This window comes from Homarus americanus, unplaced genomic scaffold, assembly GCF_018991925.1.
Source record: "Homarus americanus isolate GMGI-L3 unplaced genomic scaffold, GMGI_Hamer_2.0 scaffold16430, whole genome shotgun sequence".
Classification (NCBI taxonomy): Eukaryota; Metazoa; Arthropoda; class Malacostraca; order Decapoda; family Nephropidae; genus Homarus; species Homarus americanus.
The window spans coordinates 123880-130694 of NW_024729259.1; positions in this window are offsets into that span (position 1 = coordinate 123880).

Sequence of the window (6815 nt, forward strand, 5' to 3'; positions counted from 1 at the left end):
GGAATAAGTTACCAAATATCATCGTTAACTCGAATACGCTGAATTGCTTCAAACATAGGTTGGATGCTCATATGAGCAATAGGGGTTGGGTGTAAACGGGACTGCCCAGTATGGGCCAATAGGCCCGCTGCAGTTTCCTCCATTCTTATGTTCTTATGTTCTTATGATCTCAGATAGGGGTTAGATAGGGCAGTGATAGAGTTATCAAGAGCTAACAGTGAGTTAATTTCAGGGTTTCCGTCAGAACCCACTTGACTGCGAGAGATTGACTGCCGTTTGAGACTGCCGTTGATGATTGAGGATTGGCGATTGTCGCCGTTGGAACGATCAGTGTAGGCTTGTCACTGTTTAGCGGGGTAGCAAAGGATCTCTTGAGTGGACGAGTGCTCCCGACAACTAAAACGACACGGGACCAGCATCAGCATTGGGTGATCAGTTCTTACCACGTGGGTGCACAACACCACGTGCCCTCGGTCAGCTAGAAGTATTACCTACTGGCCATGGTCACCTGCGGGCGTTCTCTCTTCCCACCCATGGACGCACTGAGAGTACACTGAGGCAATCTGAGTAAATAAATGGTCACACACTGAGACCAGGAGTCTAGAGGATACCTAGAGGAACATTTTATCTCCCTTATTACGGGTGTATGTTGAGTTGGGTGGAGCATGGTTCACGGGTATTGGTGGACCCAGTAACATCTCAATAATAGTGACAATATTTTTGTGTGTAGTTAATACCATTTTTCAGTTACTGATATTATCTTGACGTGTATAGTAATAGTTCCTAAATGATTTTGATAGTATTGTTTTTTTAATGTTTGTGTCACTAAGTGGAACCAGAGTGATACTGTGATTTAATTCCTATAATGCATCTAATTTTTCTTTATAATTCCGATCTCAGGTATAACCTTTGTTCCCCAGAGTAGTGGTTAAGTTAGGTTAGGAAGTGTGCATCTGTTGGGGTGATATTATTTTGTTGAAAGCCCTTAAGGCCTGTTTCATGTGTGCAAGCAACATTTTTTAATACTTTAAACTCATTGTCCTCTAATGAGGCATTGCCTGAGTTTCTAATAATTTCAACATCATGTATAACTTTTATTCCCCAGAGTAGTATTTTAAGTTCAGGTTAAGAGGTACGCATATTGGTGTACCATTATTTGATTGTGTTTGTAGTGTTGGAGGGAATATAAGTGTAAATTTTACAGTGTGTCTCACTCATCCCAATCACAGACGCTATCTTTCCACGGGTCACGGACAAGTCATTTTGTTTAGTAAATTTAAGTGTTCTTGTGCTGGTTCGGGATTTCTCTCAAAGGGGCGCTTCCACTGCAATTACCATCTAATAATCTTTAATAAACCCCAAGTCAAGTGAGAAATTAAAGTCCAGTAAATTCCGACCTGTTATATATATATATATATATATATATATATATATATATATATATATATATATATATATATATATATATATATATATATATATATATATATATATATATATATATACAGTAATACCCCGCTTTACGCGGTTCTAGTTTACGCGTTTTTACATTTACGCGGTACCCCGCCAGAACCGGAATTCCCGCTTTACGCAGTGCATCTACTCATATACGCGGAGAGGGGCTGGCGGTCTTCCCGCGCCGCGCCATTTTTGGATTCAAACCTCCCGCCATCTCTCCCGCCATGTTGGGTAAGCGGCGCGAGTAGGTTGCGCAGAGTATGTCTTTGTTGCGTTATCGGTGACGTCATATAACGTATCGGACTGTGAGTGGGCCATGCATCTTTACCTACCTCCCTCCCCGCTAACTGTGATTGGTTTAATGTAATATGACGTGCCCTGCCGCGGGAGGGATGAAGCCCCTTGACCTAGCCACGTCAGTTACATCCCTCCCGGCTACACCGTGTATATAGATATCAATTGTTCCATAAGAATGGCTGCCACCGGACCACCACCACCACAGAAAAACCTTGCATTACCTGGACCCAGCCGCCCTAAGCCAAAGAAGATACGACGTGCCCTAAGCTACGAGGTGAAGTACAAGATCATCCAAGAGTTGGAGAAAGGAACAAGACAGGTTGATTTGACGCACCAGCATGGTGTGAACGAATCTACGATCCAGACGATAAAGAAGGATGCAGCCAAGATAAAAGAACACATGAACATCACAAAGTCTGCAGGTGCTTCAATGATCAAGTACTGTATTGCCACAACAAGGTGCTTCTCAAGACGGAGAATTTACTTGTGAGCTACTTAATTCGTCAGGCAAGACGGAACATGGTGGTCGACACGCGCTCAGTTCAGGAGTACGCACGTGAACTGTACGCAGCAGTGTCACGTAAGATGGGAATTGCAGAGCCCAAACCCTTCAATGCTTCCTCTGGGTGGTTGCACAGGTTTAAAACGAGGAACAAGATGGTGAAGAAGCGAGTGTTGCGGCTAGGGATTTTCCTCCTTATTACGGAGGAAGGACAGTACACCGACGACCAGGTGTTCAACATGGACGAATCCGGTCTGTTTTGGATAAAGCTACCTTCCAAGACCTTCGTCAAGTCTGCCAGCAAGTGTCGGGGCCGGAAGTTGCAGAAGGAGCGCATCACCGTCCTCTTTACCACCAATGCCTCTGGTTCCTGTAAACTCAAGTTATTGGTGATCCACACAGCCCGCAAGCCACACGCCTACAAGAACATATACATGACCAAGCTAAATGTCCACTGGCTGACCGCACATAAGGCGTGGATGTTCTCTACTCTGTCCCTCTCCTGGTTTGATGACTGTTTCGTTCCCGACGTGAAGAAATTCTGTGAGCAACAGAATGTTCCATTCAAGATTTTGTTGCTGCTTGACAATGCACCTGGACACTCGCCCCTACTGTTGGATCGTCACCCCAACGTAAAAGTGGTCTTCCTTCCTCCCATCACTACGTCATTAATCCAGCCCATGGACCAAGAATTAATCTGCAATGTGAAAGCTGCATTCTCTGCAAAGAAGTTTAAGTTCCTGAATGACTATACCAACACCAAGGATGAGTTGCGTAACCTGGGTGACACCAATAGCAAGAGCGATAAGGACCAACAGTTGGCAGTGCAAGAAGTTCTTGTGAAACACTTTTGGAGGAAATTTAACGTCAAGAAAGCTGTGGACTTCTTGGTGGAGGCATGGGATCAGCTGTCTGTAGCAACAGTTCGTCACGCATGGAGACATGTGTTGCAAGGTATCCCAGGTGGGAGGCAGAGTCAACCTGTGACTGGTGAGGTTCAGATTGTTGCAGTAGCAGTGGACCTTGCCAGAGAAGCTGCACAGTGTTACAGCTGCAGGCTTCTCCGAGACCACCAACGACGACATTATGGAGGTGATAAGGGATCCTGATGTGACTGTCGACGAGATGTTAGAGGACGATCACGTCAGTGAAGAGACAGGCGGTGCGTCATCCCGAGAAGAACACAAGTTATCGCATGGTAATGTAAGGGGTGCCATCGAGTATGTAGAGAAACTGAAGCTCATCCTTTCCGAGGACCCTGACGATCACCGGTATGAAGTCTTCACTACCCAGCTGTTGCAGACTATGGAGCCCTACATCAAGGTGTATCACGACATCAACACTAGCCGTCAACAAAGCATTACCGAGTTCTTCGCCCGCAACCCACCACAGCCAGCCCAAGCCAGTGATAGTGACAGAGACAGTGATGGTGACTCACCTGAGGGACAGTAGCCTGCCCTCTGCCTCGGAACCAGCCTCCATTCCCGTAAGCCGACCCATCTCTTCTACGGACATAAGTGTTAAACTTAACCTTGATTTTTCCTAACATAACCTAACCTTATGCAAGTGTTAAGCCTTGATTTTTCCTAACATAACCTAACCTTAGGTTAGTGTCAAACCTTGATTTTTTAAAACATAACCTAACCTTACGTAAGTGTTAAATCTTGATTTTTTCTAACCTAACCTACCATGACGTAAGTGTTAAACCTTGAGTTTTCTTTTACCTGGTACAGTATATTATTCTCTTATTGATATTTCTCTTCTATATTATGTGTGTGTGCATACCATCATAAAGTTAAGATGTTATTTTTACTAAAACGTACGTATTGTGCCGGGAAAAAGTGGAGTTTGGGGATCGGCCCAGTCTCTATTTCAATTAATCCCATATGTTCTGTTGTTCCATTTACGTGTTTCCCGCTTCACGCCGGCCTCCGTGGGTTCAATTGACCGTGTAAAGCGGGGTTATACTATATATATATATATATATATATATATATATATATATATATATATATATATATATATATATATATATATATATATATATATATATATATATATATATATATATATATATATATATATATATATATATATATATATATATATATATATATATATATATATATATATATATATATATATATATATATATATATAACCACAAGGAAACAAGAAAACACGAAGTTCCCAAGCGCTTTTGTGTAATTCACATCTTCAGAGGGGTGTGTATGTTGACAATGAGCTGAAGTTCTTGGGCCATAGCGAGAAGAAGGTAAATCAGGCAAATAAAATATTGGGTCTTATAAGAAGGTCGTTCAGATATCTAGATGGTCTGTCCCTCGTAACGATCTTCAAGAGTGAAGTGCTTCCCCATCTGGAGTACTGTCACCCCATCTGATCCCTGAGATATGCTAGGGACTGTCAGTTGGTTGAAAATGTTCAAAGGAGGACCACCAGACTGGTGCCTGCACTTCGGCACCTCAGCTACCCTGAGAAATTGGAGCGCCTGAACTTGCCTAACTTATAGTACGGATGGACAAGGGGTGACCTAATTGAGGTGTATAAGTATCTCAAGGGGCACTACTCAGTCGAGTGTCCTTACTTCGGGCTGACGGACGCTCGCCCCACAAGGGGTCACAGCTCAAGATTGAAGAAGCCGCAAGTCCAGAAAACTGCGAGGGCAAACTTCTTTGTAGTGAGAGTTGTGAACTCTTGGAACAATCTACCAGAAAGTGTTGTGACGGCACCGAGTGTGAGCCCTTTCAAGACAAGACTTGACCAACACTGGAGCAGGTTCAGGTACATTCAGGAGCCGGTGCATGCCCAGTACTTGCCAACAGTGCTTGACAGAGACGTGACCGATTGCCCAAGCGGCTAACGAGCCGATCTTTTGGTGAAGAGGATAAAAGAAAAGGAAAAGTAATCAGAGACGTGACCGATCACCCAAGTGGCTAACGAACCGATCAGTGGTGAAGAGGATAAAAGTAAAAGCAAAGGACCTCCCCACCAGCCCTCCCCCCAAAAAATTGGGTGGGCTTGCTGTGCTTGCCATGTCCCCCCACCCACAATTTCTTGGGCCCCCCTATTGATATTCCTGGATATGCCCCTGAGGTTTCTTGTGGAATTTCACTTCATATACCTAAGAGTATATGTACTGCAACTTATCATCATTTTGCGCCTCCTTTCCAGGCTTACGTGGGTTAACCAAGTATTATTATAAATTCCAATTTTTTGATGTGTGAATGTGTCTTTTACATTAACAGCAACATGTATTAGAGTTTATGAATAATAATTCTAATTGTTAGTGGTGCACACTACTGGCTGCTGTTATCTCTTTTGATATTGTTATTTATTCGGGAACAATGGAAAGTGGGAGATGTTATGAGTATCTTGATAAATAGGAACAAGTGGACAATGCAGTATACAAGACATTCACATGTACTAATACTCTTCAGCAAGGATGTGAAGTGCTTGAACTTGCAGGGAACATATGATTGAAATACTATACCCTGTATGTGGGAATAAAAGATGTCAATAACCTTTTTATCTCATATCCTTAAATACTTAAGAATGGACAACTGCAACAAACCTCAGCAGCTTACATAGTGAAAATAAGTATAATTCAAAGACTACATGAATTTGTTAAGTAACTTTTAAATATTGCTCCTCAATTTCACTTTGTCTATGAGGTTTTACCTGTCTAGAACCATACATACTGTACAGGATACTTACTTTTTTCAATGGCGTAGTCCCTCAAAATTCTTGTAACTAGACACCCAAGCGATGTCTCAAGATTGTAGCATTTCCATTTCTGACTCGTATCATATGCATTCCACTTCTTTAACTCTTCCCTTTAAGATTCATTAAAAATTTATTATTTACGAGTACAGATACTCCTCGACTTATGACCACCCGAACATACGACCGCCTCAGTCGTACCAAAATTTTTTCAAATTAAGTATTTTCGAATCCCGACGTTAGTGATTGTGCTGTGTACTGACAAAATTTTCGTTTGTAATTCCCTTTAAAATGACTGGCAAGCTTAAGTGAGAGTTTTATGGTCCTGAGAAGAAAAAGAGAAACCCATTTTAGATTTTCTATGTATTATTTTTGCATTTTCGACCTGGATTTGGGTCCCTAACCCCATCGTAAGTCGGGGACTGCCTGTACTGGTGTCAATCCTCATTTTACAAACATTATACCACAATTTTAAGGAAATTTTGTTACTAATGTCATATGGTAGACCCTGCTGCCATATGGCATCACAAAAATTGTGACCAAGTCCCAGGTTGCGGATCTTACTTTCTGCCTCATTTACACAAAATTGCAGGGTCTCAATTGTTTCGCTTACTTTAACACAACATACATATTGTTTCTCATGCTTGATCTTTTTATTTTTTTATTTCTATATCTATTTTTGTTTTAATTTATTACATTTTTTTCATCCCCCAGAATTTGATGTGGGTCGGTGACCTGTGCTTAGGTGGGCTAACCCCCATATATGTATATATCCCCGTATATATGCATTTTATGGTTTAAATACAACTAATTTATT